Raw genomic sequence first — 26,411 nt, forward strand, 5'->3', positions numbered from 1 at the left:
TACGATAGCTCAATTTTCTAGAAAAATTTGAGAGTGAAGAAGAGATTTTCTGGCTTTCTAAAGCTTGGGAATGAAGCAAATATGTTTCTTTATTTATAGGGAAGTGATTGGTGATCTTATACATGCCAAATGATGTTCAATTCGTATAAAACGAATTTGCTCATGATGTGTGAAAAGTGTGACCTGCAAAACCATCAAAGCTCAGCGAAATCATGCATTTTATGAGTCATTTAACTTCTAGAGACTTGATTAATCATGTTTAGGTTAAAAACACATGGTAAATTGGCTTGTAATTAAGGATTAGTGAAGTTCAAAATTCTGATCATGATGATTTCTTCAGTTCCAAGTCACCATGTTTAACTCAATGGGGCATCTTGCTCATGAGATTTTTTGATCCCATTCTTCTTGCAATTTGTTGATATCATATCAAAGATCATAATATTCCAAGAAATGTTCCATTTGGATGCTTGAGCACAAAGTTATGGCATGTTGAAGTTGGCACAAAAATCTAGTAATGCAACTTGAAAAATTCTAAGTCCCAAATGGTTGGAAATGACATATAATGTCTCAAAGAATTCCATGGACTTACAAGCATAATTTGACTTTGATCCTTGAAGAAAACTTGTAAAGGGCATCACAAATGATATTATGGAAAAAGAATTAGCCTCAAATGTTGAAAATTGAATAAGTTATAATCCTTGAAAGTTAAGAAAAAGTCACTTGAAAATAGGTCAAATTCCAATAAGTCCACAAATGACCTATAATGTCTTCAAACTTTTGATGATCCTCCAAGCATAATTGGGTATTTTCATGCAAATAGATGTTGTAGAGGATATTGATAAGAGTCATATGCAAAGAGAAGCATTAAAGAATGTTGAGAATTGAAGGAGCTGTGATCCTTTGAACTTTGACTTCAAATGCTGACTATTTTGGTCAAACCTCTTGGAATAAACTTGTGTACTTGGACTTCTCTTGCATTTCAAGGTATCCTTGAATGTCTTTTTATTAAATTGCTCAAAGTTTAATGTAACTTGTTGAAGAAGGCATGGAAATAAACACATGAACCTTTGACTTTTCTTGAGAAATAAGCAGCAAAACTTTGAGACACTCTTGATCAAAATGAGATTGAAAGATTTCTGAGAACCTTAGAGATCATGTTTTGAGAGATAAGCCCTTTAAGAATCAAAGGTTGAACACACTTTGACTTGAGGAATCAAAAAAACCCTAGTTAAGGAACCTTGCTTGATGCTCTTAATGAAAAGCCCTACCTTGCCCAAAAAACTTAAAGAAAACAAAACATATTTTTGCTATTTTAATTAATGGTTAGATAAGAAATGAACATATAAACACAAAGATAAAATACCAATAAATAGGTGTTTGATGATCCCTGCAAAAGGCAAACCCAAAGATGAGAGGGAGAGGACAAATATGTGACCTTATTTGTATACAAGGATGAAAATGATATGTGGGATCTTAGGGTTAAAATTAGGGTATGACACATACATGAAGCTTGCGTTGGTGTACATGCTAAGGGGCCCACAATGTACAAGAAAATTCTCCGAGTTGGATACTATTAGACAACGACTATTGAACGTCTTGACTTCTCCATGGGCTTTCTCCGAGATGGATACTATTGGACAACAAAAATTCTCCGAGATGGATACTATTGGACAACGACTATTCTCCGAGCTGGATACTATATGTACAAGTGCCAAATATTTGGTGACAAAATCCATGTACCTCCAATACCATTGAACGTCTTAACTTCTCCATGGGTTTTCTTTATATGGGGCATTGACATGATTGGAATGATCCAACTGAAATCTTCTAACGATTATCATTTCATTCTTGTTGTCATCGACTACTTTACGAAATCGGTGGAAGTTGCTTCCTACACAAACATCACGAGACAAGTGGTTACCCAATTTATCAAAAAAGAAAGAATTTGTCTCTATGGTGTGCCTAGCAAGATTATTACTGACAATGCTAGTAACCTAAACAACAAGATGATGAGTAATTTGAGTCAAGAGTTTAAGATCGATCATGACAACTCTTCACCATATCGGCTGTCGCGCCGCAAAAAATACAAAGTCGCCACCGGATTTTATTTATTCAAAAGTAAAGGGAAAATAGAGATAAAACCCCAAATGAAAGAATGGTCTCGCAACCAAGAGCGGATTCGGAAGTCGGTTATGCAAGGGGAAATTATTAACACCCCTCATATCCATGGTACTCCATGGGAACCACTTGCTCGTATCAAATGCGTATGTATGTTGCTTATCTGTAAGTTGCTTGCTATCGGGAATGAAATGAAAGAATGAGATGGGGAGAGAATAAGTTTTAATTTAGTGTGCTCGACAAGGATTCAGACCCTTGTGCATACTTATCCTCATATGTACAATGAGGAAGTCAGAGCTCCGTAGGTCGCCTCACAAATGGAACATTTTTTTGGTTGTCTTTTACTGAGCAGTATTGACGTTCGCGTGCTACTGTTCACTTGCTTGTATACTCTGTCATGGGAGCGGGAAGTGTTTGATTGTTTGCGGTAAAGTGGTTGCCCTTGGATCACACTCTAGTAGTTAAACATTACTTGCTCAGACATGGAGGCTTAAGCGTCGTTCACGGTAGAACAGAAGTAACACGTCCTTATTGAAAGGTTTTGAAGATAATGCACTAAGGCAAAAGATGATTTGATTTGTTGGGGTTGATTTTATATACGGAGACAAGCATCAGACCCTTGGCTAGATACAGTCAACAGTCTAAGAACTCGGGAGTTAAGAGGATAATGTTATCCTAACCACTCTTTTTCATCCAAAAAAGAGATTTGAGTTGTGAAAAGAATTTGGCAAGTCTAATCATTAGAACTTAAAGGGAGACAAGTATCTGACCTTTGACTAAGTACGGCCAACAATTAGAGTACTTGGGAGTTGAGAGGATGATGGAGTCCTAAATACCATTTTTCTCCCTCATAGCACCTAGATTTAACTTGTTTGAAGCATTAGATGTTTTAAGGGGGAAGTCAAGTGTCGGATCCTCAAGCTAGGTACAACCGACAACCCAAGTACTTGAATGTTGTGTACAAGCATGTACACCCTATTTTTGCATTCCGATTTGTTATGAAAATGGTTTTGAAAAAGGCACTTGATGTTGGATCAAGTGTTTGAGTTTATCATGAAAAAGTGTGTGTGAAGAATGGAGGAGAGAGATAGAATGTATCATAAAGTGGATGGGAAATACTTGACGCTGGATCAAGTATTCACGTTGCAATGGTGTGAGTTTTATTTGGAAAACAACTTGACGTTGAATCAAGTACCTTTTTGTTTCTTTTGAGATGCTTTATTTATCATTTTGTTTTTATCTTTTTAATTAGCATGCCTGGTGAATTAACTAAAACAAATAAACCTAAGTTATTACATGATTATCGGGTGAGGGGACATTTGACCTACAATAGGGGGATGTAAGCAATTATAACATAAATGGAAATGGATAAAAAATTAGACAAGATTACAAACTATGTACCATGCCTAAAGCATACAAGTGTCATGGTACTTCAAAATAATACAAGGCTATTGGATAGGTTAGAAGCTGTGGCTAGCTATAAGTGTGCTTGAATCTCAAAGTCACGTGTGAAAACAAAACAACAAATGGGGTTAGCATAAGATCAAGTCAAATGAATGGGAATGATGCAACAAATGTAAGCATGTTCAATGGTTTAAATAAATTCAAACGGTAATGGATTAATCAATGAAAAGCAATCAAAGATCTATCATGTGATCATGGAAAATAAAATCAAGGCACACAAGACATTCATCATCTAAATTGAAATGGGATTTTCAATTTATCCATATCACAAATCAAGTTAATCGATTAAATGGAAAATTAAAGTGAATATTAATTCTAAGGATTAAAATCCACCTAAACATGAATTATGACCATAATTAAATCAAGTGAGAAATCTAACGATCTAAACCACAAGTTCAATTAATGAACATGAGCACAACAATCACAACGTGATATATGGGTTGAATGGAAAAATAACCTAATGGACGATTCATAATAAAATCTACAATTAACCATATTATTAAATCATGAATAAAGTCAACAAAATGGATCAAACTAAAACAATGAGAAACTACCAATCCAAATCAAGAATGGAATCTAATATATATGGACATGATCATGACAATCATCATACAATAGACAAATTGAATGAAAAATTAACGTAAAGTCTAGTCATGGTAAAATCAAGCACTAACCATATTAATCAAAACCTGAATAAAATGAAATCAATATAAAATAATTTAACAAAAAAACTAATAGCCAATTACAATCCAATCATGGCAAGGTTAAAATACAATGAGATTAACCTAAAAAAATCAAGATCAAACCCTATATAAAAATCCTAATTTCTAATCAAACTAAAATCACAATAATTCCTAACTAAACCTAATTCATCAAAAAACTATGTTAATTCGTATGATAAAAAAAACCTAATGTTATCAAGATTAAAGAAGGTACAGTAGCAAGATTAATCAACAAGAAAACCCAATTAACATGAATTAATATAAATTAGCATAATTAAAAAGATTAAAGGATGGTGAACATTGGGCTAGGGATGAATTGATTGAATGGGTGTGTGTTAGAAATGATGTTGGGGACATGAAGTTTTGGGGGCAAAAAGGCCCAATTCGCCATTCATCGCCTAACTCGGGTCTCATTTGCCTTTTGCCATGCCCAAAACTCAATGCATCCAAGCCACTTCACCGTCAGCATCAGCGCGTAATCACCAAGAAAATATTCGAAACTCCATTTCAAACTCTCACTTCCTCATACACGGATCTCCCCCATTCAAATCTCAATCGAACAGCAGAATCAAAAAACGGGTGCTATATATTCATCACTGAATTGAATCTCGCTAAAGTCGAAATCATATTGCGCGCGGGTGAAGGAAGAAAAACTTACCCGACGATTCCGACGCGGTGGCTCAGAGTCGATGAATTCTTTGGTCTTCTTATTTTCTCTTATGCGCTCATTGTTCTTCAGTTGTGTGATCGTTGGTTCGTCGATGTCGTCCGTGTTATAGCTATGCGTTGTGGATCATTGTTGTTGTTCTCAGGTGAAGCGTGAAGATGTTGCGTTCGTCGAAGGATTAGAGATGATCGAGGGTGATGCGTGAAATTCCGTGAGTTTTCTCTTCTTCCTTGCTAGAAATTCTCTCTTCTCCTCTCTCTTCTTCTGTTTCAATCTTTCTGGCTTCTTGAGTTTTTTCTGTGAAGTTTCTTTGTGAGAATTTCTTGAGTTGCTTCAGTGTGAGAATGGTTATTGAGATCGTTGTGAGAGTTCCGTTTTGGTTCTGTTAAGAAGTTCTTGTTATTGGAAAAATGGAAGTTGGTTAGAGGTGAAGAATGGTGGGGTTAGTTCTGGAAATTATAGTTCTGGAAATTATGGATGGTTGTGTGTTATGAAGGTGTCAATCTGTTATGAGGAGCTTCGGTTCCTTTTGTGAAGTTAGGTTGGGGAGGTTATGGTTATATGGTGATGGAGGGTGAAGTTCATTGCCAGTTGAGTCTCTGGAAGGGATTTCGGTGGTGTTGAAGAAGGAGGTTTTAAAAGCAGGTTGAAGGGTGGTTAGAAATCTGTTAGGGGTTTGGGGTGATTGAAGCAGTTTGGAAGGCTAAGTCAAGGAGAGGGTTCGGTTCTGTTGTGAAGTTCTTCGAGGTTCTGTTCAGCTGGAATCTGTTTTATTGGCATTCTGTTATGGTTTCTTTTTTTGAGTGAAGGTTCAGTTAGCAGTTGTCGGTACCCTTATGAAGGTTGTTGAAATTCAGTTATAATTCTGTTACAGGTTTTATTAATTCTGTTAGGAAGTTGAGAATTTGGGTGGTTTTTGAAAATCTGAAAATGGTTTGTTGGGTTTTTTGAGGGAGTTCCTTGAATGAATAGCAGGTTCCGATGAAGGCTTGTGTTGAGGTTAGTTTTACTTTTTCTATTGAGCCTTTTGTGAAGTTTTTTCTTTTTGAGGAGTTCAGTTTGTTAGTTGGCGGTTCAGTTAGGGGGACTCAAACTTGGTTTTGTTTGTAGGGTGTTTTGAGTTGGTTTCTGCCCGGTTCTATTATGCAGGGCGAAGTTGTTATCAGTTGGAAAAAAAGATACTGATAGGTGAGGGTTTCAGGTTCTTATTCAGTTGGAAATCCTAACTAGTTTCTATGGCATTGTGTATGTTTGTTACCAATTTCTGTTATGATTGGTTAGTTAGTTATAGAGATTGCAAACAGTTAGGAGAAACAATTAGAGTTTTAAATGTTAGTTGATGAAGTGTAGGTTTTGCACTACTGTCAATGCAATGCTTTGGTTAAATGAATAAGCTTGCTGTTAGAATTGTTATATGGTGGTAATAACTTGAATTTTCGGTTCATTTGTAGGTGGCGTATCATGGAATTACTTGGAGTTAGCTATGGATTGGTGATTGGACATGCTATGGACTTGGTGATGTAGGAAGGTTGCTTGGACATGTTAAGCATATGGAATGGATTAGGATATATTAAATGCATTGAAATGGCAATGTGTAGTGATTATTGTAGTCTTGTAACTTTGATTTATTTGAATATTGTTGTAAGATGGTTGTAAATGAAAATGAACCTTGTGAATTTTAAATGGGTGTATGCAATATTTATGGCTATGATGGTAATTGGATGTAATAGGAAAGGAACATATATGTATATGGGATTGAATTTGTATTGGAATGTAATATGGAATTTGGATCGTAGAAATCAAATGTGATTTGGAAATTGAAATTATAATGGAATTGATGTATTGGATTATGATTATATGGATTTTGAATGATATAGGTGCTATGACAGGAAGTTAGAGATCGAATGTTTAGAAGTAAATTTGGTTTGGATGGAAAATCAAATGAATTGGAATTTGGTTTCAAAGATGGTTTCGTATTGAAAATGGTCATTTGAAATGAACATGGATGATTGACATTAATTTAGATATGGCTTATGAATGCTTTGAAATGGTGAATGATTTAAATGAATAAAATGGTTTTGATTTAAAATTGTGATTTGGTTGACTTTGGTCAAAGTTGACCAAAAAGTCAATTGTTGACCAATGGATGACTTGCCAATGCCAGTAAACTCAGACATAGTCAAAAAATATTATGCCTATGATACAAAGCTTGCTAGATTGGTGCTCATAAGAACAATTCTAGGCAAAAATGGCTATCCCGATGGATCCAAAAAAATTCTAGGCAAAAATGGCTATCCCGATGGATCCAAAAAAAAAAGAACTGTTGATGCAAAAGTTAAGGATTGAAAAAATAATAAAAATCCGCTAAGTTGAAAATCCGAAAGGGCGACTTAGGCAAAAATGGCATCTCAGTGGACAAAAGAATAAAAAACTTCCACGCAAAAGTTATGGATAAAGGCATTTGACTATATCTTGACGTTGTCTTTTGAGTACATTCTCACCCTTAGCTTCACCTTAGGCGGCATCAGATCATCTAATCATCGTTAGTAGAACCAAAGTACTTAAGCTTAGCGCTACAGCGAATGACAGCCAATGTTGTGATCAACAGAAAGTCAAACAAATTTCCCTTTTCCATTTAATTTATTTTTCAATTTCTTGCAAATCCCTCTTTAAGGATTTTTGCATCCTTGTACACACTCTACATGTACAAATTTTCCACTGTCAATAAATTCAGTCGTTATTCAGTAAATTCTCATTTTTATTTTTCCGCATTTTATTTGCAAAATAACTGCCAATCTTGATTGCGTAATGCCATAAAACCTTGAGAATAATAAAAAGTTAAATCGAAAGAAAAAATCTATGCATTGCTTTGATTGTGAAGAATACTCCAGTGGACTGTCAGTGGTCTACAATAAAGCACTTGTCGTACGATTGCATGTCAATTACTGCTCGGATAGGTCATACACTATTTTTCCCCAAGCGGAGTCAAATAGTAGTCCTCAGCCAGCAGGATTTCCCCAGCATCGTTAGTAGCTTGGAAGCTCTTCCTTGCAGTTCTCTGATGTGGATACTGACGATTCGAAATCAATATTTCATTAGATCAACCTTGCATTGCTATCCAATATCGCACTGCATACACATCATAAACAAATAGTCATGCATTGCATCATACAATCATTCATATCAAACACTTCAGTTGATTTATCTCCTCGGTGGGATATTTTAATTCATTCCCCATAAATCAAAACCAACCAATTTATTTGCTAGTTATTACAATTCCCTTTTATCGGGCAAATTTTCGGTTAGTTCTATATTTACTCCTCTTCCACCTGAATACCCAAAAATCTAACATAATTCTCACTTTCAGGTTAAAGATGACTAAATAAGGGCAACTATCATACCCCAAAATTTACCCTCCCTTTTTCTTCTTTTAACATCCCTCATTTGCATACATCAAGTCATATCATGCATGACCATTGCATTTGGTCATGGAATCACAAGCATAGCCATATTGTATATCGTATCTTGACCCTAGGGTTTTACTTTGTTTTACTTATCAAATAACCCTAACTTCAAAAAGATATGGTACTTGTTGGCTCTTATTACTCAAGTAGGTGATGATGTTTCAAATCAAGGCAAAGTCAATGTCTTTGATCAAGGGAAACAAAGTTTGGCTCAAGTTGTGTCAAAGGTGTTTCATGTGTTGTTCTTCATGCCACAACCCTCAATCTTCAAGCTAAATCACATATCACTCAAGCCCTAATCAATATTTCATCAAGGTATGCTCATTCCATCATCATCATGGTTTAAAATGCAAGAAAACGTCAAATTGGCAAAAAGGGTGCAAGGTGGTTTGACCTAATGCCATGCCTTTGGCCCAAACTCCATAACTCCTTCACTTTTATCCAAATTCCAAGCTTCTCTGAGCCGAATGTTACTTTTAGGATCCTCTAATACTTTGATTCAAGGGTCAAACATCAATTCATCCATTTAAGACCTCATTTTTGACAATGGCCAAGTTGCCAAAATGGGCAAAAACCTTGTCATGACCCCTACTTTCCACCATTATCATTTTCAGCTCAATTATCCTTTTTACCAAATTCCTTTTACATTATGTTAATCTTATGTCAAAGATCATTTGGCCCAAGTTTGGCTCAAAATTAACAAGGTAATCAAAAGTTATGGCATCATGAACATAGAACCCCAAAATGACCAAACATGTTGCAAAGTGCTTGATCAATTGCCTAGCCCGCAAAACCAGGTCATGAACTCAACTTCACAAGATCATAAATTTCACCTCAAAGCTCCCATTAGATTTATTCTTTTTTTCATCTTATTCTACTTCATGAGGTAATCATTTGGCTCAAATAAAATCACAAAACGCACGAGTTGAATGGATTTGGCCTAAGCTTGAACATGGTGACCTAAATCTGTTTTGGTCTGTTACCTATAATGTTGAAACTTGCACAAATCAACTTGGGACCATTTATCACGTGTGCAAACCAATTATCCATGACCATACCAAAAATCCACACGTTCGGGATCTGAAAATTTCCCACTTAATTCACACGAGTTCAAGCCAATTTCACACGTATTTATATCCTAATTCATTACCTGTAAATAGTGGAAGCTAATGCATTCATTTCCAAGCTTTGAAAGCCCAAGAAACCCTTCCGCCATTGAAGCCTGATACCTCCAAAAACCAGTCAAGCTCTTTTTCGTTTCGAGCTCTTTTCTTTCCATTTCTTTGCCTAAAATACTTCATCGACATCCTTTTGAAGTTTTTCTTTTGTCTGAATTCTTCTGCAACCTAGCTCTTGGACCACCATTGTTGACTTCTAAAGCTTCATTCGAACAGGTAGATACAAGTTACAACCTTAAGCAAACAAGTTACCACAATTTTCTCCTTGTTCCACTTATCAAAAGCCTTAACCTATTGGTCATTTACTTTAAATAACTAGGCTTCTTCGAGTTTTTGAGAAAATTCTCCCTACTCTAAGCAAATCAATTGCTCTAATGCAAGGGGCATGAACGATGAAGTGTTTCGCATCTGAATCCATGTTTGATTCATGTTAAAAACACGAGTTCATGATGTTGCAAAATCACAAGTTCTGAGGTTAAAGATGAAGTGATTCGCGCGCATTGGAGCCAAATTCAAATCCCTCACCAATCAGTGTGCGCTACCTTGATAGTCGATGCATTTGAATTATTTCCTTTTTCTTTTTATTTCATTTTCTTCCAAAATTAATTAAAATAGCTACCTTATTATTTTTTTATCCAAATTTTTTCCATAAGTCCATAAAATTATTTTCTACCTCATGCCATTTTTTGCATTTTTTAAAATCATTTTTGCATTAAATGCATATTTTCTTTTATTTTTCATTTAAATTTCTTTTTGCATTTTTATTTTTATCATTTTAAAATATTTTTAACCCAAACTTTTGAGGTTCATTCACTTTGAATTTTGTTGACCTCCTATATTTTTTTTGGACTTTTGTTTGATACTTTGACCCTTTTTTTGACAATTTCCATTTTATTTTCTTTATTTAATAAATATTAAATCATTATTAATTGAATTTTATTTTCTTTTGATGGTTTTTTAATATTTTTAATTGAGCTTGATTACTTGGTTGATGTCTTCTTCCTCATCTCAAATCATTGATAGATGGGCTTGAGGTTGATCAACCTTCTTTGATCCAAAAATGTTGATAGATGATTGTGAATCATCTTCAATACTTTGTTTCAATGATAGGTTAACCCTTTATGCGCTATATTTTGAGTCCTTTGATTTGAGGAAAGAAGGATCCCTTGTGATTTACTTGGTTCTCCCTTCCACTCTCTCTACCTTCATCTCTCTCTCTCTCTCTCTCTCTCTCTCTCTCTCTCTCCCTCTTTATTTTGTTTAACCCATTGTATGGCATGTTGAAGGAGATTCACTTTGTGTTAATTCTCTAACATGTTTGATATATACATTATTATTGTCAGACATCATTGACTAACCATTAACTCCTAACATTAACCATTGCTCTTTACATTATTGCCTTTAATTCAAGTCATTTAAGTTTATGTCATTTAAACTTATGTCATTTGCTTAATGCATTTTTATTTTATGTCCCATTTATCATTACATCATTCCATGCTATATCCATCTATATTCATATATGATCTTATCTTGTTTGACCTTTGGCTTGCTAAAACTTAATGAATCAAAACATGATAAAGTAACTTGGACCTAATCCTAATCATATGCTTGATCTGGAGTATTAATGACCATTGGGACTTTGAACTTGGAATTAGGATTTAGGCCCATTTGCTTGACTTGGACTGACATTCGCCCTGAGACCTTTTAGACACTCTGACTTGCCATTGTCCCTATTGAGCTTTTAAGCTTGTTGTAGTGGTAAATTCATAACTACTGAGATATTGCTTAACTCAACATCAATAAAACCATAGTCTTCACCGCATTTTTATTATTTCCAAAGGAAAAGGGAAAAAGTACGAACAAAACCCAGAGATAAGAACTTTTTAAATTAAAACTAATAAAATGTCAGAGATTACAGGTAAGGGGGTTGGTTACATAGAGGGAAGGTATTAGCGCCCGAAGTGTCCTAGGTACTCCTAGGGAGTCCTTTTTGTGTACACTTGTTTTGGTTTAAAAAATGTTTGTTTAAAAAAATAGAATGAGGGGATGAGAAAAGAATTCATTATTTACATTTTGTGTTTGACAAGACTTTTGATTTTATGCCTACGTACCAACATAAATGAGGGATCAAAACCTCGTAGTTCGTGGTAAACATTTCAAAGATGGGTGTATTGATTTTAACAAAAGCTTAAATATCTTTTGTTATCAATGGGAGAATACTCAACCAAACATCCACTGATAATGAGGGCTTTACAACATTTAAGAGGGAGGGCTCCAACTTGGGTTAAATCAACAAGTATGCCACTAACCCCTAGTAAATGGAAAGTATTACACTCAACATATCATGGAATGGGAGAATTATATCTCAACCAAGGATAATTCAAATCTAAATGCTTTCCTTTTGAAAAGTTTAAAAGGAAAAAGGCACCAAGGGGCCAAAATGATTAGATGAGGTTGTTAGTTCTTTTTGGTCTTTTTGAAAATAAATTCAATATGAATAAGTCTTTTTACATGTTTGATTAAGAAAATAGTTTAAAAATCAATGGCATAAGGCCAAGGTTTTTACTCATTAAAACAAGTCTAAGTTGGAAAAAAAAACAAGCAAAGAAGTTTTGAAAATTAGAAGGAGATTTTGAAGTTAAAGAATAAGGAAGTGGAGATGAACAAGCTATCCTAGACAAGATTAATATTTTTAAGTTGAAAAGATCTAACCTATGGGAAGCATCCACAAGACAATAGTGTCAAATAGAAACCCATTTCCTTTGGATTATGAAGCAAACATAAAAGCCATAATCATCCAAGCAATTAATAAGAAACCCAACGGTATCAAATAAGGATAACTAAACATCCAAGCTAGCACTCCAAAACAATCAATCTTCAATGTCCATTATGTGTATCAGATGAAAAATCCCTTGAAACATACTCAAAGAGAAAATATCAAATAATAACAAAAAGATCAAAATAACAATTCAAACAAATAGAAAGAGTGTATCAAATGAACCCAAGGGAGTCTCTCAAGCTTGTATCAGATGAATGGCATTGGCCATGTTTTGGTCTCAAATTAATGGTTTGGCCAAGTCTTTCTTCCATAGCTCAGGAATGTTGCCTAGTCTAAGTCCATAGGTCCAAATCAAGTCACAGACAAAGATCCAACAGTCCACCAATGTGTTTTTTAGTGTTTTGTTTTTATTAAGTGTTTTAAAGCCCTAAGACCATAAACAAAATATGATCACAAGAACAAATATATCACAAACACAAAATATATGGCTCAAGTGAGCAAAAATGAAACTAACTGAAGCATAAACATAAGACCAAGTGGGCAAAGAGAAAATGACTGAAGCATAAACAATTTGCATGAATGTAAATGACAAGTAATGATAAAGTGCGAGAACTTAAATTGCATTAAAGTAAATGACAAGAAAATTAAATGTTAGTTGTCAAGTTAGTATGTTAATTGGTGCCTTGAGGCAAATTTAGCGATATGTTAAGTAATCGTAATTGGACTTATGAAGAAGTCACGACTATCTGAGGCCGATCAATAATAATATTGGTGTTAATGCATGCTAGAGACAATGTATCCAAGACCAAGCACCTAAAGCATACCACACACAAAAATAAGAGGGGATGGGCCTATCTCAATCAAGCTCATGTTGATTCATCTGACACAAGGTCATTGATGAATCAACTAGCTATTGATCCATGAGAAGCCATTGGCCAAGAAATGATTGGGGGAGAAATGAGATGAAAATGGAGAGATTAAATGAAGAGGATCCCAAATTGGTCAAGGGAACAATCTCACTTGATCAATACCATTCATTCATCTTGAGGGATGAAGTTTAAACTTCATCAACCCCTTATATCCAATGGTATTGACCAAGTCAAGGTCCAATTCAACCAAGACCAAGGCCAAACAGAAGTAAGGTCAACACCAAGTCAATACAAAAGCTCACCAAAGTATTAAATCAATTAAACTATTTTAAAACATTTTTAAAATGAAGAAAATAAATTTTTAAAGATCAAAAATCTAAAACCCCTCCAAAACACCAAAGAAATGGCCAAGGGATTTATCATAGGTCAAACAAGATCAAACGATCATTGCCTATTTTTTTTTGGCATTTTCCAAAAGTCAGAAGTAATTAAAAACTAATTAAAACAAGTTAAAAATAAAAAAAAATCACCAAAAATATCAAACTTAATCCAAAAATTAATTTTAAATCATAAATGAGAAGAAGAAAATATTTGTGAATTTTTGGTGTTGGTCCCATAATTTTAGGATCAAAAATGAATTTATGGTGACTTTTACAAGAAAAGACAATTTAAAAATCATTTTTGGAAAAATAAAATAAAAAGAAAAAATAAGAGCCATCAGATCTCCCTCATTAATTGAGCTGGCATATCTGATGCTCAAAAACACGTGTTCCACCATGTACCATAGCCAATGCACTCACACGCGTGGTAATCAGAAACAAATGTCAAAATTAAAACATGGAAGATAGATCCAAGGGTGGGGGTCGTGCCACACCACCACCGAAGCCTTAGCTCCGGTCATCTTCTCCGGTGAGGGTCACCGGACTGGCAGGATCAAACATGTCCAGAAATTAATGGATCATACATCATTTTAAAGGAAAAACTGCAAGGATCACGAATATCACCTCCATTTGCTCCATATCTCACTTTATAGTTAGAAAAGTGAAGATGAAAATCGAGGTGTCCAACCTGAGTTGCTTCGATTTAAGCTCAAAACAACTCAGTCACATTACCTGCATTGGTAGGACTTCAGCCATCACAAAATTGAGTTCAGATCTAGAGTGTTAAGGGAGAATCGAAGAGATGAAGTTTGATGAAATTCACCTTCTGTAAGCAGCTTCTGAGTTTGGTTCTTGATGCAATTCTTAGTGATTTCTCTTCCTCTTGCGAGCAGAAGTTCAATCGAATGGAAAAGGGATTGAACATTTGGAGTTTCTGTTCATAAACTTGAGTTGAACAAAAACTTGATTTCAAAGAAATCTTCAAAGAGTTCTATGGAGTAAGGCTATGGAAATGGTTGGCAAAGCTTGGGCAAGGTTCTCTTCCAATTCTGAGCAAATGCTCTTTGATTTATAGGCCAAGGAATGATAAATGTACCTTTCTAAATTTGAATGAAATTGAGTACACCTTTGTGCATGGGTTCATGGGCATGCCCAATTCATGATTGAAATACACTTTAATTCGTGCAAGGAAGTTGTTGAAGTCATCACATGAAGCCATTAAAAGTTGTATAATGTTTGGAGTTTGACACTTGCTAAAACAAGCCATGGACATAACTCATGCACAAGTCCCTCATTTCTCATCCAAATAATGTGATCTTGGACTTTTTGGAAAGCCCTCACCATAATAAACGACTTTTATGTTGGGACTTTTTCAATTTGAATCTTGGAAAACGCAGAAAGTTGGCCTTGAAGATGGAGGTATCAAACATACTTAGAAATGTTTCTATGTTATAAGCCAACTGACCCCTCTTTCCACCTTGAATAACTTTTGATGTGAGCTTCAAATGAACTTATCTCCTTATAAAAAGTTGTATATATTTAAATTATCTTCAGTTTGACCATAAATTTGGCACTATTTTTAGTTTGGATGATGGAGTTATGAATTTTAGAAGTTGAGGAAATTTGTTTGCTCAATGATGAGGACCAAAATGGACCTATAATGTTTCCTCATGGTACATGGATTTGAAAGTAGAATTTGATCTTTATCAAAGAATAAATGTTTAATAAGATATCTTAAAATTAATCATGAAACTTGGATCATCTTCATATCATAAAAAATTAGGAATTTATGGCGCTTGGAAGTTGGTCTTCTATCTAGGACACATACAAAATGACATATACTCTTTCACCATAAAAAATTACTTTTAAAGAAAACTTAGATCTTGAGGACAACATAAAAGATGTTTTTAATGTCATAAATAGTAACTTTTATCTTGTAATCATTTTCATATGACAAAAATCGTAGGAGATAGGGTCTAGGAAACCCTAGATTTGACTAGTTGACTTTTTTGGTCAACTTCTTTGAACCAACTTGAAAACTGGAAGTTCCTTTGCTCTTTGGGTCTCATGGAGGATCATATATGCTTATGATGATGTAAAATTAAGTATACCTTTATATATTTGACCAAATGTTGAAGAAACTTGCCGAGGAAGGCACACAAGATACTTAGATGAATTAGGGCTTCCTTGACAAACAAGCTTCAAACTCTTGATGAACTCTTGATCAAAATGACAAATAAAGAACATAGGGATCCATATATGATTCTTAGAACCAATATGGACATGTTCTTGCTTGATCTCTTGTGTTGAGGGTCTCAAACCCTAGTTGTGATCTTGGAGAGGCACAGAAGGACACACACACTACCTACAAAAGAAATAAAGCTATACTAGACATATTTTTGTATTTTGGTTAGTAAAAAAAGAAAATAAAGTATGATACAATCAAATGTTCTTGTTGATCTCCCCCAATGCAAACCCAATGAATGATAGGTGATGAGAATACCAAGGTGTGATCCCAATGTCAATGCAAAGCTATGAGATGGCATGAGGGATCTTAGGGGTTAAAATTGGGGTCTTACAGCTTTCCCTATTTAAGGTCATTCAATTCGGATATGTGAAGGTTAAAAATCTTCGAATCAACGCGGTACAATGGACTTAAATATTAACAACAAGAAACAAATTTTTGTCCCTGAGAGACCTAATGATGCATATGATATGAATGCAAAAATATAATCTTGGTGGGGGGATACATTTCCACAAAGGAAAAGAATCTGGAAGAATCTGAAAGTTCACAGGAGCACAATGAATTCCATAAGGAAAACTCACTGAGGGGACATAGACTCTAGGGGTAATAAGCTATGTGCAGGCCAGACTACAACTTAAAAACTGTTGGAGACACGAGGGGATTTTCATGAAAATAAATCAATGGAAAGACTCGAACTGGGGAACAATCTGCATGTATCGGAATACCACCATCCCAGCAGGAAACTATCCACTAGGGATAAGTGTAACGGTGCATTCGTGACCATCGAGCTATGGATAAACCCGACGTGAATTGAAAAATCAGAGTCGCCACCGCGCCTTATTTATTTCCAAAGGAAAGGGGAAAAGTACAAACAAAACCCAAAGATAAGAAGTTTTCAAATCAAAACTAATCAAACTCCAGAGATTACAGGTAAGGGGGATGGGTTGCATAGAGGGATGGTATTAGCACCCAAAGTGTCCTAGGTACTCCTAGGGAGCCCTTTTTGTGTGCAAGTGTTTTAGTTGAAAATATGTTTGATAAAAATGGAATGAGGGGATGAGAAAAGAATTTATTAATTATATTTTTGTGTTTGACAAGACCTTCGGTCTTATGCCTACGTACCAACATAAAAATGAGGGATCAAAACCCCATATTTCGTGGTAAAAATTTCAAAGAAGTTGGTGACTTGGTTTTAACGAAAGTTTAATAGAGAAAGGCACAAAAATGGACAAAGATTTGAATGGGGTTGTTAGTTCTTTTTGTCTTTTTGAGATTAAAGTCAATATGGTTAAGTTCATTCACAAGTTTGATTTAAGAAAAAGTTTTTAAAAAATCAATGACATAAGGCCAAAGTTTCTAATCATTAAAACATGTCAAAGTTTGAAATCTCAAGCAAAGAAGATTTTGAAAAGAGGGAGAGATTTTGAAATTAAAAAAGTGAAAGCAGATGAAGAGGCTACCCTAGACAAAAATTAAAAGTTAAAAGTTGGAAAGATCTGACCAATGGGATGCAATCCACAAGCCAAGAATGTCAGATAGAAACCCATTTTCCTTTGGACTTTTAAGCAAGCAACAAGCATAACAAAATCCAATCAAATAATATGAAGACCAATGCATCAAATAAAGATGTCCATAATATCTAAGCAAGCACTCCAATAGCTAGCAGTCTTCTAAGTCTTCAAATGTATCAGATGAAATATTTCCTTGGCAAACACACAAAAATAATCATCAAGCACCAATTAAAATAACAACATAACAATTAAGCATAAAGACAAAGTAACAGATGAACCAAAAAGAAATTTCCAATCTTGTATCAGATGAAGGGCACTGTCAAGGATATCTCAGTCTTAGAATAATGGCATTGGCCAAGTCCTCAAAGCATAGGGAATGTTGCCTAATTCTAAGTCCAAGAGTTTAGATTAAGTCCAACAGTCCATCAACATATTTTTTAGAGTTTTTGTTGGTACTAAGTATATTAAGGTCCTAAGACCATAAACAGAAACAAGAATCAAAAGCACATAATATATACAATCACAAGATATGCCTCAAGTGAGCAAAAAGAAAATGACTAAAACATAAACAAGTTGCATGAAATGTAAATGGCAATGAATGATAAAGGTACTGAAATTAAATTGCATTAAGTAAATGACTTGGAAGTAAAGCAATGTTAATGAAATGTTATTCAAATGTTAGTGAAGATTTTAATTGTTGAGGTCATTCTTTGGAGAACACTCAACCATTCATTCACAAGTATGAAGACATGAACCAAGACATCATCCATGAGAAGGGCTCCAACTTGGATAAATCAATAAGTATGCCCCTAGCTCTTATGAATGGAAAAAAGGTCAAGTCTTCACACAATACCCTGAAGAATGAGAGACCTACAATCGAACTTACTAGAATGATATGCCTTGCGGGACAAATTTAGCTCTATGTTAAGCAATCGTAATTGGAATTATGTAGAAGTCACAACTATCCGTGGCCGGTTAATAAAGATAATGGTGTTAATGCATGTTAGAGATTTGGTACAAAGAACCAAGCTCCTAAAACATACCACATACAAAAATAAAGATGGGAGGGACATATCTCAATCCAGCTCATGTTGATTCATCTGACACAAGGTCATTGATGAATCAACTAGCATTTGGACCTTAGAGAAACCATTGGTCAATGATGGATTGGGAAAGAAGGGGGATAAAGATGAAGAGGGGAGGGGAAATAGAAACCCAAATTGATCACAAGAGGAAATTCATCTGATCAATACTATCCATTCATCTTAAGGATGAAATGTACATTTCATTTATCCCTTAAATCCGATGGTATTGGTCAAATAAAAGTCAAATCAACCATGACCAAGGCCAAACAGAAAGTCAAACATCATAAGGTCAACCAAATGGCTCAATAATATTTTTAAACAATTAAACAATAAAAAATCAATTTTAAAATGAATTAAAATGCATTTTTAAATGGACAAAATCTCAAATCCCTTCAAATCGTCAAATAAATGGGCAAGGGATTTATTCTAGGTCAAACAAGGTCAAAGGACCTTAGACAAAAAATTTCATAATTTTTGGAAAGTCAGAAGTATTTTAAAATATTTAAAAATAAGTCAAAAATAATTTAATTCACAAAAAATATCAAAATTAATCCAAAAATTATTTTAATTCAAAATATGGAAGAGAAAAATATTTAAAGATTTATGGTGAAAGCCCCATATCTTTTGGATTAAAAATGAAATTTATATGAATTGAATAAAACAGAAGCAATTAAAAGAAAATCAGAAAATAAAATAAAAAGCAAAAAAACAAGAGCCATCAGATCTTCCTCACTAATTGAGGTGACATATTTGATGGCCACGTGCATAGGGAACATGGTGGAACCAAGTCAATGTGCTGCAAACGGAGTCAAACAAATCAAAGGCCTTGATTAATACGTTCATACACGATCAAATGGTTGGAAGGGTGCCAACACACCACCGGAGCCCTAACTTCGATCTTCTTCTCCGGTGGACCTCACCGGTCTGGTCCATCACCAACCTCCATGAAAATAAAAAGTGAGTACACTATTTTAAAGAGAAAATCACCAGGAATCCAAATCTGACCTCAAAATTCTCCAATTCCAAGTATATTGAAAGATACATGGATTTGAAAATTGAGGAGTATGAACTGAGCTGCTTCGATTTGACCTCAAAGCAACTCAGTCTTGTTGCCTGCATTGGTAGGTCTTCAGACAACCAAAGATCAATAAAAATGGTGGAGAAATGAAGGAGAATAGAAGAGGAGAAAATTTTGAAATTTCACCTTCGGTTTGCTTCAATCGAGCTCGATCTTGCTTTCAATTTGGCTTGGCTTGCTTCTATCCACTTGCAGGAGATGATTTGGATGCAAAAATGGCTTGAACCCTTGGAGTTTCAATCCAAAAACACAAGGGGAATTTAAACTCGATTTCAAGATAAATCCTCAAGGTGTTCTATCAATGGAGGGTGAGGGTGTTTGCAGGTCGAAGCTTGGGCCAAGGGTCCTCAATTCTGAGCAGCATGACATGTATTTATAGGCTTACAAGTTGCTTTCCACACACTTTCCAATTTTTTCCCAAAATAGCAACTCTTGGTTGCATGCTTGTCAGGGCGTGTGATAGGCCCATGAAATGATTGGAAATTGTCCAAAATGAGGTGTAAACCAACTTGAAACAATAGCATGAAGTTATGCATAAGGGAAATGGAAATTGATCAAGGAACTTACCAAATGAGGCCATGCATTGTACCCATATGCAAGTCCTTCAAAAATGCTCTAAATGCCATGGTCTTGGACTCTTTGGAAAGGAAACGTGAAGGGGAACAACTTTTCTGTTTAATACTTTGCCATTTGGAGCTTGGATCATGATGAATTTAGAGGTGGAAATTGGAGACATCAAACATAGTTGAAAATGTTCTAAGTTAAAAGTCAAATGACCACTTTTTCCAATTTGAATAACTTTTGCTATGAGCTTCAAATGAAAATGGTTCCTTCATAAAATTTGTATCTCTTTCAATCCTATTCAATTTGGTCACAAATTTTACACCATTTGGACCTTGCATGAGGGAGTTATGGATTTTAGAAGTTGAGGAAAATTGCCTGTTCAATGATGATGACCCAAAATGACCTATAATGTTTTCTCTTGGCACATGCCCTTGCAAGTTGAATTTGACATTTATCAAACAAGAAAAGTTGGATAAGACATCTTGAATTTTATCATGAAACTTGGATGGACTTCATATCATAAAACTAGAGCAAGTTATGGTCCTTGGAAGTTGACCTCCTAACTAGGGCACAGACAAAATAACCTATAGTCTTTCACCATAAAAGATGACTTTCCAAGAAAAATTAGCTCTTGATGCCAACATTAAAGTTGTTTGTAATTTCATAAAGAGTAATGTTTCTCTTATAATCATTTTCATATGATAAACATTGTAGGATATAGGGTCTAGGGAACCCTAGATTTGACTAGTTGACTTTCTCTGGTTAACCTCTTTGAACCAACTTGCAAACTTGAAGTTCTATTGCTCTTTGGGGATCATGGAGGATCATATGCATTATATGATGTATCATGAAGTATACCTTGAAACATTTGATCAATTGTTTGAGAAACATGCTGAGGAAGTCACATAAGATACCCAGATGAATTAGGGCTTCCAAGACAAACAAGCTTCAAACTCTTGATGAATTCCTTATTTAAATAACAAATAATGAAATGGGGATCCATATCTGATTCTTAGAACCATTGTGAACCTTTCCTTGATTGATCTCTTGCATTGAGGGTCTCAAATCCTAGATATGAACTTGGTGGGGGCACAGATGGACACACACACACACACACCTACAAAAAAGACAAAGCTAATACATAGACATATATTTTGGTTAGTAAAAAAATAAAATAAAGTATGATACAATCAAAATTTCTTGGTGATCTCTCCTAATGCAAACCCAATAAATGAGGAGTGAGTAGGATATCAAGGTTTGATCCCAAAGCCAATGCAAATGATGAGATAGCATGAGGGATCTTAGGGTCAGAATTGGGGTCTTACAACTACCCTTATTTAAGGACATTCTAGCTGAGGATGTTAAGGTTAAAATCTTCGTATCAACTCAGTAGAATGGACTTAAATAACAACATCAAGAAACAAATTTTGGTCCCTAAGAGACCTCATGATGCATATGATATGAATGTTAAAGTAATCTTTGTGGGGAATATATTGCCACAGAGGAAAAGAATCCGGAGAGATCGAAAATCCGCAGGAGCATAATGTATTCCATAAGGAAAACTCACTAGGGAGACAGAGACTCTAGGGATAAGAGTTATGCGTAGGCCATGCTACGGCTTAAAACTGCTGGAGACACAAGAGGAATTCCTTTAAAATAAATCAATGGAAAGACTCGGACTGGGGAAAAAGCTATCTGCAAGGGATGAGAGTAGATCATAACGAAGCTGAAATACTCAAGCTGAAGGAAATTCGATTTCACAAAGAAATACGAACCCAAACTCAACTGGGGAAGAAAAACTTCAACACAGGAGTAAAAGATACATATTAGCTACCACAGTTACTGGGTAGGAAGATAACACACTCGGACATAGGGACATCCGTTACCGGTTAGGGTAAACATATCAAGGATGACTCGCTGAGGAAAATGAGGAATATTCTTTACCAGCTACTGGGTAAGAATAACCTACTGGGGAAAAGGAACCAAATAGGAATCATAACTACCTTTTACTGGGTAGAAGACCAAAAAAAGAGAGTATCTGTCACCGGTTAGAGTGAACATATCAAGGATAAACTCAAAGGAAAGAATATCCGCCATCGGTTAGGATGAACATATAAAGGATAGACCACCCGGGGAAAGAGGAAGAATATCCTTCGTCGGTTAAGATGAACATATCAAGGGTAGACCACCAACAGAAATAGGATTTACAACTATCAATTACTGGGTAGAAGATCGAAAAGAGAATATCCATCATTGGTTAGGATGAACATATCAAGGATAGACTAGGGGTGGCAAAACAGGCCCGGCCCGCGGGCCATGCCCGTTTTACCCGTCATTTTTGGCGGGCCGGGCCAAGGATTTAGGCCCTCACCCTCAAATGTGTCCGCCCTGCCCCGCCCCGTTTTTTTCGCGGGCTTTTGCGGGCACGTGTATTTACATAAATTTTTGTATTTTTAGGCTTAAAGAGTGTAGTGCCCGCGGGCTTTCCCCGCCCCGCCCTCAGATTTTTGTGGGGCGGGTCTAAGTTTTAGGCCCACATCCTCAACTATGATCGCCCCGCCCCGCCCCGCCCCGTTTTTTTGCGGGCTTTTGCGGGGCGGGCCTAAACGGGGCGGGCATGCCCGTTTGCCACCCCTAGGATAGACTCATAGGGGACAATAGGATTTATATCTTCCATTATCGGACAAAATACCACAAATAGGAATTACAACTACCTTTTTACTGGGTAGAATACCGAAAAGAAGAGAACATCCGTCACTGGTTAAAGTGAACATATTAAGGATAGATTCTCTAGAAATAATAGGAATTACAACTACCTTTTTACTGGGTAGAATAGCAGACAGGAAGAATATCTGTCATCGTTTAAAGTGAACATATCATGGATAAACTTGTTGGGGAAACATAAAAAATGCATCTGCTGGGGGATTACGCCTAGTAAAGTACTCAACTTCAAGAAGGATATTACCAGTTACTGGGTAATAAACTCTCGGGGACCAAAAGATCTATCTAGGTAAGAACTAGAAAGAAACGGTCAAACAAGACACAAGCCAATGAGGACATAACTCAAGGGGAGTAGTTCCATCCAGATAATGAACTGGGGAGGAAACTGAAATAATGATCATCCACGAGGAAATAACTCGGTGGGGAAGAAGAAACGATAAACTTTTTCTGCTTAAGGGGCTGACACTCTACAATTGAGGGAGGACAAACACACCAAATTTGCATGGGGAAATAATATCACCATGGCAGGGAATCAGAAGAAAATTCAATGTGACGAAAATGGACAATGAAATATCTGATGATGTGTTTTATGCATGAATATGCACGAGTGTGTATATGATTATGCTGATAAACGAGCACAAAGGATACAAACAAATAAGGATTTGAATCATCATAACTAGATAATCAGCTAATCTCAACAAGATGGAAACACCAACTAGAGAACCTACTAGGGATGAAAATAAACCATTGAGGAAAACAAAAATCCTAGCTCAAAATAAACTCAACTCTGGTTAGGGAATGACATGGAGAACCTGCATCCAACCAAACACGCTGAGGATAAAGGAGATCTGCTAAAAATCCACATCTCAAGCTGAGGGATACATATATATATTTCATAACAATAAGTCAATATTGCGGGGGATTTTAGGTCAACATCATATAAAATGGGAGACAAACCTACAAGGGACAACATCAATACTTCTCAGAATCAACAACTGTATGAATATAGAGTACTTCTATCAGAAGATGAAATTTTGTTAGGGGTCCAAGTCACAACAAGAGGCAAAACACTGAGTGGGGATTAAGCAAATTACTGGTGATTTCATCAAAAATCAAACTCTGTAGGGCCTCCGCTAGGGATCTGAAAACCAATTAAAGGTTTCACCAGGATCTAAGGTTCATTCACAAACACAAATGTAAACGAAGATCACAAATCTTCAGCTGGGGACATATGATAAGCTACAAATAGATCCACACATCAACTCTACTAGAGATAAATGATGAATTGCTTAGGGAGCAAACCAATTAATGCTACCGGGGATGAACGGCGAACTGTTGGGGAGGTAAAATCACTGACTAACTGCTTGGGGAAGACAAGAATGCTTCACACATCAAGACTTTACCGATGACATTCCTTTTTGAAATCAATGTTCTTAAAGTAAATGCCTTATTATTTCAGAAAAATGTCCATTCATTGATTTATTTATTTCAAAATTATCATCATGAAAAATTCAATTTTATTAAACAGAAACAAATAAGAATACGAAACAATTGGATAAAAGCTCAACTTTATTTAATAGAATGGTAGTCCGCAAATGGCAAGACTCCATGGATCTTTACAAAGTTTGAAAATGGTAATTTACATGGAAAATGGCTACATTGAATACAATGACCGATACTTTCCCTACCAATTTTGAAATCCACTACACTCTTATCTTCAATTGAGAATGATGAATTGGAACTAGATGATTGTTCAAAACTGCTTCAAAGATCAGGACCATCCAGATGCAGTTACTTGCCATAATCCCTAATTTTGCCTAGATTTCCCCAAGGTGGGGTACTCAATCTACCGAGATAAATTTTTTTTTTTTATGTCTCTAACTCTTGCTTGGATCTCCTTTTCAGGTTTTCAATCCACCAAGACGCTCATTTTTTCCTAAGTCGACCTTTCAGGTTTTCAACTTAGGGAGCAATTATTTTTCTTTTTAGGCGAAGTATTTCTTGACTGCATCAGCATTCACAGGACAGGTGAACTCTTCACCATCCATAGTTGTAAGAATCAATACACCGCTTGAGAAGGCTCTCTTAACAACATATGGGCCATCATAATTAGGAGTCCATTTGCCCCTAGCATCAGGTTTGAAAGACAAAATCTTCTTGAGCACGAGGTCACCTTCTCTGAACACACGAGGCTTTACCTTCTTATCAAAAGCTTTCTACATTCTCTGCTGATATAACTGACCATGACACATGGCAGTCAATCTCTTCTCTCCAATCAAATTGAGATGATTAAACCTAGTCTGACACCATTCAGCTTCAGTCAACTTGGCCTCCATCAGCACGCGCAATGACGGGATCTCAACCTCTACAGGGAGCATATATTTCATGCCATAGACAAGAGAGAATGGGGTTTCCCCTATTGAAGTGCGGACGGATGTACGTTACCCATGCAAAGCAAACGGAAGCATCGCGTGCCAATCCTTATACGTCACAACCATCTTCTGAATAATCTTCTTAATATTATTGTTCGCAACTTCAATCGCCCCCTTCATCTTGGGTCTGTAGGGAGAAGAATTATGATGTACAATCTTGAAGTCTTTGCAAAGAGCTTCCACCATATTTTTATTCAAGTTCAATCCATTATCAATATGATCTTACTTGGCACACCATAATGTCATATAATCTGATTCTTGATAAACCTTATAACAACTTGCTTGGTCATATTTGCATACGATGCCACTTCAACCCACTTTGTGAAGTAATCAATGGCCACAAGAATGAAATGATATATGTTTGAAGCTTTGGGCTCAATCATGTCAATCATATCAATTCCCCACATGGATAAGGGCCATGGAGAGGACTGGCATTCAAAAGTGTCGGAGGAACATGAATTTTATCTTCATATATTTGACACTTGTGGCATTTCTTCACAAACTTGCAACAGTCAGATTCCATTGTCAGCCAATAGTAACATGCTCTCAACATCTTCTTTGCCATAACATATCCATTGGAATGAGTACCAAAGGAACCTTCATGGACTTCAATCATCAACATGTCTGATTCGTGTCTATCCACGCATCTGAGCAGAACCATATCGAAATTTCTCTTCTAAAGCACATCACCATTTAGGTAGAAGTTGCTAGCTAATCTTCTCAAAGTCTTCTTATCTTTCAAAGATGCCCTAGACGGGTAAATCTGACATTGGAGGAAAAATTTGATTTTAAAACACCATGGATTTTCATCTTTGACTTCTTCAACAACAAACACATGAGCTGGCCTATCAAGCCGCATCACAGTCAAATTGGGAACTTCATTCCAAAACTTCACCATGATCATGGAAGCCAATGTTGCAAGAGCATCTTCCATCCGGTTTTCATCTCGAGGGATATGATGAAACTCAACTTTTGTAAAGAAAGTTGAAATCCTCCTCGCATAATCTCTATATGGTATTAAATCGGGCTGATTCATCTCCCATTCACCTTTGATCTGATTTACAACCAAAGCGGAATCTCCATATACGCCAAGGTATTTAATTCTGAGATCAATGGCCTCTTCAAGCCCCATAA

At 35.8% G+C, this 26,411-nt stretch overlaps 1 long non-coding RNA gene across 1 annotated transcript; it reads left to right on the plus strand.

The window, feature by feature from the left end:
• The first annotated feature begins 4,620 nt into the window (after positions 1 to 4,620).
• LOC127106787 (uncharacterized) lies at positions 4,621 to 6,827 on the plus strand. The gene is made up of 3 exons (XR_007795493.1): positions 4,621 to 5,970; positions 6,082 to 6,159; positions 6,423 to 6,827. It is a non-coding gene; the product is annotated as an uncharacterized LOC127106787 (long non-coding RNA).
• The last annotated feature ends 19,584 nt before the right edge of the window (positions 6,828 to 26,411 follow it).

Source organism: Lathyrus oleraceus, chromosome 7 (genome assembly GCF_024323335.1).
Source record: "Lathyrus oleraceus cultivar Zhongwan6 chromosome 7, CAAS_Psat_ZW6_1.0, whole genome shotgun sequence".
Lineage (NCBI taxonomy): Eukaryota > Viridiplantae > Streptophyta > Magnoliopsida > Fabales > Fabaceae > Lathyrus > Lathyrus oleraceus.